The following is an 11,513-nucleotide window of genomic DNA, read 5'->3' as shown; positions in this document are numbered from 1 at the left end:
ACGTTCATGTTTTACCCTCTGAAGTACACCAGATCAGGTGTGTTTAAAATAACCTCGAAGTACTAAAGCATCTCATAGTCAGGATGGGGTTTGTCAGGCCCAGTAGATCTATCTTTAGGATTAGTGCCTACCGTACATAGACAAGTAGTTTAATGTTACCAAGCTAAGAGTATATTTCTGGTTTAAACCCACGTAGAATTGGTTTTAGTACTGGTGCCTATTTCGTAAAACATTTATAAAACAGCGCATGTATTCTCAGCCCAAAAATATATATTACAAAAGCAATTAAAAAGGGAGCAAATGAAACTCACAATACTGTATTTCGTAGTAAAAATACATATAACGTCATTTAACAAGTGCAAGGTTGGCCTCAGATTCACGAACGTATCAAAATTGAGATTCAATATTGCAGGAAAGTACGTAGACGCAACGGAGATGATAAACACTAAATTGACCTCACGAGCATACCCATGAACCATACCCATCACCTCCATAGCTATAACCCATAATTTCCTTAGCTTCGACTCATTCAAAAAAAACTATTTTGAAATCACTCGGACAGCACTCCGTCGTAATATTTTATGTATACTAATAATATCTTGAAATAATAAAGAGCAAATATATATATATATATATATATATATATATATATATATATATATATATATATATATATATATATATATATATATATATATATATATATATATATATATATATATATATCGATTGAGAGAGTTTAGAGAAATATATTTTCAAGTTTCTATGAAATAATGAAACCTATTGAATTCTATTTATAATAGATTTTTGAATTATTAAAGTATGAATTATTAAAGTGAATTATTAAAGTATGAATTATTAAAGTGAATTATTAAAGTATGAATTATTAAAGTGAATTATTAAATTATGAATTATTAAAGTGAATTATTAAAGTATGAATTATTAAAGTGAATTATTAAAGTGAATTATTAAAGTGAATTATTAAAGTATGAATTATTAAAGTGAATTATTAAAGTTAAAGTAAAGTAAAGGTAAAGTTAAAGTATAGTAAAAGTATAAAAACTATGTATGTATAATACGCATATAAATATATATAATATTAATTTAAATCGTTATATATATTTAATGAAATAAAATATAAATATCGTTATATTTATTATACTGGTTAAGTAATGAGTTGTCAAAAGTGATTCTAGATATTTATAAAAGTTATATACGTTTTATTAATAAAGTTCTTTTTTAAACTAAAAACGTCTTTGTACGTTTGAAAATAGATTAACAGAATATTATGGAAACCAATTCTCCACTAACTTTTGTCTAACTTTCGTAAATGACACTTTTTGTTTTTATTTATAAATAGCTTTACAAATTATTCTGAATATCGTTAAGAGGAATAGATTTTCTCAAATCATAGTGGACCTCTCAACAGAGACTTGTAATCATAATTCAATGTTTCTGATAATTCAATCATTTAATATATATTTTTTTAATTTCGTCGAAAATCATATTGAAACAAATACGTTCGTGTAAAGTATTATACGTTTAATACTTTATTAATATTCTCAAGTTATAATATATATATATATATACATATACATATCTATTTATATATAACGGTTCGTGAATCGTCGGAATTTGGTCGAGGTTATAATGAATGTATGAACACAGTTTAAAATTCTTGAGATTTACCTTAACAAACTCTGCTTATCATGTCAGAATAATATAAAGATTAAAGTTTAAATTTGGTTGGAAATTTCTGGGTCGTCACAGATATGATATGTCAAAACATTTTCATACGTGTCTATGGTATCCCAAGATTACATAATATATTAGAATATATGTATTATACAATATAAGTTAGCTAGGATATGATTAATATAGATTTGTTACCAATTTTCACGTAGCTACAACAACTAAAAATATCCAATCTTGTTTTACCCATAACTTCTTCGTTTTAAATCCGTTTTGAGTGATTCAAGAAGATATGGTTTCATATTGAACTTAAGTTTATGAATCTAAACCGAAAAGTATAAGTTTATAGTCGGAAATACAGATTACAAGTCGTTTTTGTAAAGGTAGTCATTTCAGTCGAAAAAACGACGTCTAGATGACCATTTTGGAAAACATACTTCCACTTTGAGTTTAACCATGATTTTTGGATATAGTTTCATGTTCATAAGAAAAATCATTTTCCCAGAAGAACAAATTTTAAATCAAAGTTTATCATAGTTTTTAATTAACTAACCCAAAACAGCCCGCGGTGTTACTACGACGGCGTATGTCCGCTTTTACGGTGTTTTTCGTGTTTCCAGATTTTAAATCATTAAGTTAGCATATCATATAGATATAGAATATGTATTTAGTTGATTTTAAAAGTCAATTTAGAAGGATTAACTTTATTTGCGAACAAGTTTAGAATTAACTAAACTATGTTCTAGTGATTACAAGTTTAAATCTTCGAATAAGATAGTTTTATATGTACGAATCGAATGATTTAATGAACATAATTACTACCTTAATTTTAGTAGGTAAACCTACTAGAAATTTGAAAAATAGATCTAGCTTCAAAGGATCCTTGGATGGCTTGAAAGTTCTTGAAGCAGAATCATGACACGAAAACAAGTACAAGTAAGATTTCCACTCGAAATAAGATTGTTATAGTTATAGAAATTGAATCAAAGTTTGAATATGAGTATTACCTTATATTAGAAAGATATCTTACTGTAAATAAGAAGGATTTCTTGAAGTTAGATGATCACTTTACAAGATTGGAAGTAAGCTAGCAAACTTGGAAGTATTCTTGATTTTATGAAACTGGAACTTATATAATTTATGAAGAACACTTAGAACTTGAAGATAGAACTTGAGAGAGATCAATTAGATGAAGAAAATTGAAGAATGAAAGTGTTTGTAGGGTATTTTTGGTCATTGGTATATGGATTAGATATAAAGGATGTGTAATTTTGTTTACTTGTAATAAGTCATGAATGATTACTAATATTTTTGTAATTTTATGAGATATTTCATGCTAGTTGCTAAATGATGGTTCCCACATGTATTAGGTGACTCAAAAGGGCTGTTAAGAGCTGATCATTGGAGTATATATACCAATAGTAAATACATTTAGAAGCTGGGTATTGTACGAGTACGAATACGAGTGCATACGAGTAGAATTGTTGATGAAAATGAATGAGGATGTAATTGTAAGCATTTTTGTTAAGTAGAAGTACTTTGATAAGTGTCTTGAAGTCTTTCAAAAGTGTATGAATACATATTAAAACAATACATGTATATTCATTTTAACTGAGTCGTTAAGTCATCGTTAGTCGTTACATGTAAGTGTTGTTTCGAAACCTTTAGGTTACCGATCTTGTTAAATGTTGTTAACCCATTGTTTATTATATCAAATGAGATGTTAAGTTATTATATTATCATGATAACATGATGTATTAATATATCTTAATATGATATATATACAGTTAAATATTGTTACAACGATAATCGTTACATACATGTCTCGTTTTGAAATCATTAAGTTAGTAGTCTTGTTTTTACATATGTAGTTCATTGTTAATACACTTAATGACATGTTTACTTATCATTTATCATGTTTATATATAGTGTAACAATATCTTAAAATGATTCATATGTAATTAGTAAAACGTTGTTATAACGATAATCGTTATATATATTGTTTTCAAGTTTCTTAATTCAATAGTCTCATTTTTTATGTATACATTGTTAAAATACCTAATGAGATACTTACTTATAATAATATCATGTTAACTATATATATAACCATATATATGTCATCATATAGTTTTTACAAGTTTTAACGTTCGTGAATCACCGGTCAACTTGGGTGGTCAATTGTCTATATGAAACCTATTTCAATTAATCACGTCTTAATAAGTTTGATTGCTTAACATATTGGAAACACTTAATCATGTAATTATCAAATTCAATTAATATAAATAAACATGGAAAAGTTCGGGTCACTACAGTACATACCCGTTAAATAAATTCGTCCCAAAATTTTAAGCAGTTGGAGGTGTTGACGTATCTTCTGGTAATAAGTGAGGGTATTTCTTCTTCATCTGATCTTCTCATTCCCAGGTGAACTCAGATCCTCTACGAGCATTCCATCGAACCTTAACAATTGGTATCTTGTTTTGCTTAAGTCTTTTAACCTCACGATCCATTATTTCGACGGGTTCTTCGATGAATTGAAGTTTTTCGTTGATTTGGATTTCGTCTAACGAAATAGTGAGATCTTCTTTAGCAAAACATTTCTTCAAATTCGAGACGTGGAAAGTGTTATGTACAGCCGCGAGTTGTTGAGGTAACTCAAGTCGGTAAGCTACTGGTCCGACACGATCAATAATCTTGAATGGTCCAATATACCTTGGATTTAATTTCCCTCATTTTCCAAATCGAACAACGCCTTTCCAAGGTGCAACTTTAAGCATAACCATATCTCCAATTTCAAATTCTATATATTTTCTATTAATGTCTGCGTAGCTCTTTTGTCGACTTTGGGTGGTTTTCAACCTTTGTTGAATTTGGATGATCTTCTCGGTAGTTTCTTGTATTATCTCCGGACCCGTAATCTTTCTATCCCCCATTTCACTCCAACAAATCGGAGACCTGCACTTTCTACCATTAAGTGCTTCAAACGGTGTCTTCTCAATGCTTGAATGGTAGCTGTTGTTGTAGGAAAATTCTGCTAACGGTAGATGTCGATCTCAACTGTTTCTGAAATCAATAACACATGCTCGTAGCATGTCTTCAAGCGTTTGTATCGTCCTTTCGCTCTGCCCATCAGTTTGTGGATGATAGGCAGTACTCATGTCTAGACGAGTTCCTAATGGTTGCTGTAATGTCTGCTAGAATCTTGAAATAAATCTGCCATCCCTATCAGAGATAATAGAGATTGGTATTCCATGTCTGGAGACGACTTCCTTCAAATACAGTCGTGCTAACTTTTCCATCTTGTCATCTTCTTTTATTGGCAGGAAGTGTGCTGATTTGGTGAGACGATCAACTATTACTCAAATAGTATCAAAACCACTTGCAGTCCTTGGCAATTTAGTGATGAAATCCATGGTAATGTTTTCCCATTTCCATTCCGGGATTTCGGGTTGTTAAAGTAGACTTGATGGTTTTTGATGCTCAGCTTTGACCATAGAATACGTCAAACATTCTCCTACATATTTAGCAACATTGGCTTTCATACCCGGCCACCAAAAATGTTTCTTGAGATCCTTGTACATCTTCCCCGTTCCAGGATGTATTGACTATCTGGTTTTATGAACTTCTCTAAGTGCCATTACTCTCATATCTCCAAATTTTGGTACCCAAATTCTTTCAGCCCTATACCGGGTTCCGTCTTCCCGAATATTAAGATGCTTCTCCGATCCTTTGGGTATTTCATCCTTTAAATTTCCTTCTTTTAAAACTCCTTGTTGCGCCTCCTTTATTTGAGTAGTAAGGTTATTGTGAATCATTATATTCATATCTTTTACTCGAATGGGTTCTCTGTCCTTTCTGCTCAGGGCGTCGGCTACCATATTTGCCTTCCCCGGGTGGTAACGAATCTCAAAGTCGTAATCATTCAACAATTCAATCCACCTGCGCTGCCTCATGTTCAGTTGTTTCTGATTAAATATGTGTTGAAGACTTTTGTGGTCGGTATATATAATACTTTTGACCCCATATAAGTAGTGCCTCCAAGTCTTTAATGCAAAAACAACCGCGCCAAATTCCAAATCTTGCGTCGTATAATTCTGCTCGTGAATCTTCAATTGTCTAGACGCATAAGCAATTACCTTCGTTCGTTGCATTAATACACAATCGAGACCTTGCTTTGAGGCGTCACAATATATCACAAAATCATCATTCCCTTCAGGTAATGACAATATAGGTGCCGTAGTTAACTTTTTCTTTAACAATTGAAACGCTTTCTCTTGTTCATCCTTCCATTCAAATTTCCTCCCTTTATGCGTTAATGCAGTCAAGGGTTTTGCTATTCTGGAAAAATCTTGGATGAACCTTCTGTAGTAACCAGCTAATCCTAAAAATTGACGTATATGCTTCGGAGTTTTTGGGGTTTCCCACTTTTCAACGGTTTCAACCTTTGCGGGATCCACCTGAATACCTTTTTTGTTCACTATATGACCGAGGAATTGAACTTCTTCCAACCAAATTGCACACTTTGAAAACTTAGCGTACAGTTTTTCTCTCCTTAACAACTCTAGAACTTTTCTCAAATGTTCTTTGTGTTCCTGGTCATTCTTTGAGTAAATAAGTATGTCATCGATGAAAACAATGACAAACTTGTCAAGGTATGGTCCACACACTCGGTTCATGAGGTCCATGAACACAGCTGGTGCGTTAGTCAACCCAAATGGCATAACCATAAACTCGTAATGACTGTAACGCATCCTAAAGGCAGTCTTTGGAATATCATCCTCCTTCACCCACATTTGATGATAACCAGAACGTAAATCAATCTTCGAATAAACCGATGAGCCTTGTAGTTGATCAAATAGGTCGTCGATTCTCGGTAATGTGCATGGTCAAATGAAACCACGCTCTAAAAGTTCTTGTAACTGACTTTGTAATTCTTTCATTTCGCTGGGTGCGAGTCTGTATGGAGCACGAGCTATTGGTGCAGCTCTTGGTACAAGGTCTATTTGAAATTCAACGGATCGATGTGGGGGTAATCCCTGTAATTCTTTCGGAAATACATCGGGAAATTCTTTTGCGATGGAAACATCACTGATGTTCTTTTCTTCAGGTTTAACTTCCTCGATGTGTGCTAGGATGAAGTAACAAACTTTTCTTATTAGTTTTTGCGCCTTCATACTACTAATAAGATTTAATTTCGCGTTATTCTTTTCTCCGTACACCATTAAGGGTTTTCCTTTTTCCCGTACAATGCGAATTGCATTTTTGTAACATACGATCTCTGCTCTCACCTTTTTCAACCAATTCATGCCAATTATCACATCAAAACTTCCTAACTCTACTGGTATCAAATCAATCTTAAATGTTTCACTAACCAGCTTAATTTCTCGATTCCGACATATATTATCTGCTGTAATTAATTTACCATTTGCTAATTCTAGTAAAAATTTATTATCCAAAGGCGTCAGTGGACAACTTAATTTAGCACAAAAATCTCTACTTAATGATGTATCCTATCGTATACACGCATAAAGGCACAATATTCGCCTGAAAATAGCATCAAGAACACTGAGAACAATGGTTTTGTGAAACTGTCTGTCAAGCGTTCTCCGCTGTACAGGCTGCTTCCGTCATGCATAAGCCCTGAAGGCCGCCTAATGCTTAAGCCCTGAACGGAGAGCGCCACATTCAGCGTAAACTTCGAATCACGAATAACAGAACGTATCATCATCTGACATGTGTCCTCGAACAATCCGGTGGATCTGTCACTATAAATAGACCCCTTGGGTCGTCATTTTACACATTCAGACATCCCGACAATTTGTGAGCAGAGACTTCACCTTTTTCTCTCACATAGTACTTTCTCTCACTAGAAGTCATCCGGCTAACAGCTAAACGCTAAACGGAAAATAGATTGATTAAGCCACCCCACAGATTTCCAGATCTGTGTGCCGGGTCTGCAGGGATTATTTCCCAAGGGTAAAAATCAATTGGAAACACTCCCCCACCTTTAGCTAGATCACTTCTAGTATTGTGCTAACACACTAAGCCTTACCTCATAAGCAAATAGGTGTTAACAATGGCGCCATCCACTAATGCAAAGAATACGCGAAACAGAAAAGGAACAAAAACAACTGAAGTTCCATTCACAAATGTACTTTAATGCGAATTCTAAACAGAGAGATAAAAACTTTAATGCGAGGCTTAATATTGACAGCGTTGCAGTACATTTCAAACAGGATAATTTTTTGGAGGCCATGCGGATGCATTTGGCTAAGGCAGGCCTTATAATATCTAAGGATGCGGAGGAAAAAATTAGTAAGTGGAACACGGAGATTGCCGTGATTAATTTGTAAAGCATATAAAGAAATTTTTCCAGCAGGAGGATCATTTGCAGTTTGCCTGTTTGTAGGAAGAATAGGGATGAATTGATTAAGATGGTGAAAAGCAATCTTCAAGCTGTCCAGATGGCTCGCTGTTAATGATGATGCCATTATGCTAACCTCTGGCAGATTAGTGGTTTCTGGAGAAGAAACCTCAACATGTTCTTGGCCAGTACTCGGTGCAAAAGCCATGGTAGTAAAGTCAAATATAATAACAAGAAAGAAATAGCAGTAAGATGAAGCATAACTGACCTTGGAAGATGATAAACCTTAAAGAGTTAAAAGATGAAGAATGTGATGAAGATTTGGGGTAGAAATACGCTTTTTGGATCTGGGCAAGGTAAAAAAGTGAAGGTAAAAGGGTTATGACAGTTTATATAGGAGTTCATCGATGGAATTTTTATGGACACGATTGTGACACGTGTACGGGCACGTTTGAACGTGGGGTACAAAATAACACTATTTACAGCTAGAGGCGCGTGGAGATTCTCAACCATTTATAATTAATCATCATAGCATCATTAAATTTCATCTGCAATTAATGCCTGTAAGGTTTTTCCCGATGCAAATGGCAAATGTGAAGGCTATTTTGGCATGCGTTAGCAGAAGTTTAACAACTTAATCCTTTTTCAAATGCTTAAGTCATTAAACTAGGGGGACTTAATGGTGTATCCTATCGTATACACGCATAAAGGCACAATATTCGCATGAAAATAGCATCAAGAACACTGAGAACAATGGTTTTGTGAAACTGTCCGTCAAGCGTTCTCCGCTGTACAGGCTGCTTTCGTCATGCATAAGCCCTGAAGGCCGCCTAGCGCTTAAGCCCTGAACAGAGAGCGCTACATTCAGCGTAAACTTCAGATCACGAATAACCGAACGTATCATCATCTGACACGTGTCTCCGAACAATCTGGTGGATTTGTCACTATAAATAGACCCCTTGGGTCGTCATTTTACACATCCAGACATCCTGACAATTTGTGATTAGAGACTTCACCTTTCTCTCTCACATAGTACTTTCTCTCACTAGAAGTCATTCGGCTAACAGCTAAACGCTAAACGGACAACAGATTGATTAAGCCACCCCACAGATTTCCATATCTGTGTGCCGGGTCTGCAGGGATTATTTCCCAAGGGTAAAAATCAATCGGCAACACTCCCCCACATTTAGCTAGATCACTTCTAGTATTGTGCTAACACACTAAGCCTTACCTCATAAGGAAATAGGTGTTAACACTGCTCATATAGCTTCTATTCGCACCCGAATTAAATAAAACATAAGCAGATGTATTGTTAATAAGAAATGTACCCGTAACAAGCTCCGGGTCTTCCTGCGCTTCTGCCGCATTAATATTGAAAACTCTTCCGCGGCCTTGCCCATTAGTATTCCCTTGGTTTGGGCAATTTCTAATAATGTGGCCCGGTTTTCCACATTTATAACAAACTACGTCGGCATTATTTGTTCTGACCTTATTTGTTTCTTTATTTTTGTTGTTCTTTGGTCCGTAAACCTCACATTTTGCCGCGCCATGACCACTTCTCTTACACTTGGTGCAAACTGTTGTGCAAAAACGCATTCGGATGGTACTCTGCACACCTGAAGCATGGCTGTTTCTGTTGTTTGTTGTTATTGAGGTTGTTGTTGGGATTGTTATTGTTGATGAAACGGTTTTTGTAGTTGTTGTTGTTGTTGGGACGTTTGTTGTAGTTATTGTTAGGATAGCGGTTATTGTTGCGATTGTTGTTGCGGTTGTGGTTGTAATTGTTATTGTTGTTGTACTGGTGACTCTTGTCACCGTTTTCCTCCCACTTCCTCTTGAGTTGTTTCGTGTTGGCTTCTTCGACCGCATGTTCTTTAATTCTCCCCTCAATCTAATTTATGAGTTTATGAGCCATTCGACTTGCCTTCTGTATGGAAGCGGGCTCTTGTGAACTCACATCTTCTTGAATCCTTACTGGTAACCCTTTTACAAACGCGTCGATCTTCTCTTCTTCATCTTCAAACGCTCCCGGACACAATAGGCACAACTCTGTGAATCGTCGTTCATACGTGGTAATGTCGAACCCTTGTGTTCGTAATTCTCTAAGCTCTACCTTGAGCTTATTGACTTTGTTTCTAGGATAGTACTGCTCGTTCATCAATTGCTTGAATGCCGACCACGGTAGTGCGTAAGCAGCATTTTGTCCTACCTGTTCGAGATAGGTGTTCCACCATGTTAAAGCAGTACCTGTGAAGGTATGCGTAGCGTATTTAACTTTGTCCTTTTCAGTACACTTACTTATGACAAACACCGATTCGACCTTCTCGGTCCATCGTTTCAATCCAATTGGTCCTTCGATTCTATCAAATTCCAAAGGTTTGCAGGCAGTGAATTCTTTGTAGGAGCATCCTACACGATTTCTTGTGTAATTAGTTCCACTGCTAGATCCAGAGTTATTGGTATTTTGCATTGCAGCCTGTACTGCGGCTATATTTGCTGCAAGGAAAACACGGAAGACTTCCTCACTCATGTTCAAATTCTGACGAGTCGCCGGTGCCATTTCCTTCAAAAATAGCCCAAAAGAATTAAGTTAATCATATTGAATTTTAAGAGTAGTCAATAGTATTTCGTAGCATAATATGAACTTATTTATAAAAGCTTTTTCTTCATATTAGCATTTTATAGTATTAATTCGGGTAGTACCTACCAGTTAAGTTCATACTTAGTAGCTATTATACAATTCAACTACTACGATTCTATATGAAAAATTATTACAATAAAATTTCGCGTTCAAATTTTATACAAAATTTTACAAACTTACAATACCACTATTATACATATAGGATGAAATATAGCACATAATAACTTGCTACACTGCAGCTATAAAGGTAATTCTAATTAATACTCAAGTGTTCAGCAAAAGCAATAAAGACACGTAATTCATAAGTCCAGAAACAGGTCATCCATTCTGGTTTTACTAAAACGACTTCCCATCCATGGTCTTGTGGAAAGTAACCCTTATGACCATTGGCTAGGCAGCATGTTGTAATGTTGTCAAAAGGACGAGGGTTTCGTAATGCCCAACAGCCTCGTAGCAATCTAAAAACCTTGTTTCTTACCCCAACTACTGAGTCCGTCACTTGTGGGAATGTTTCATTTAATAGTTGTAATCCGATGTTCTTTTTCTCACTTTGGTGAGAAGCGAACATCACTAACCCGTAAGCATAACATGCTTCTTTATGTTGCATGTTAGAAGCTCTTTCTAATTCACGAAATCCTATGTTGGGATATGTTGAGTCAAAATAGGTTCTTAACCCGTAGCGAAAAATTGCATTTGGGTTCCCCGCATTTAACGCTTTAAAGAAAACACGGCGTAACTTACAGTCTCCCCAATATGATACCCCACCTATCAAAGGAAAGCCTTTTATAAACTAAGGCATTTCTGGAAAGTCTTTCA

This window comes from Rutidosis leptorrhynchoides, chromosome 10, assembly GCF_046630445.1.
Source record: "Rutidosis leptorrhynchoides isolate AG116_Rl617_1_P2 chromosome 10, CSIRO_AGI_Rlap_v1, whole genome shotgun sequence".
NCBI classification, from domain to species: Eukaryota; Viridiplantae; Streptophyta; class Magnoliopsida; order Asterales; family Asteraceae; genus Rutidosis; species Rutidosis leptorrhynchoides.
Note: the sequence above shows the minus strand (reverse complement) of the source record.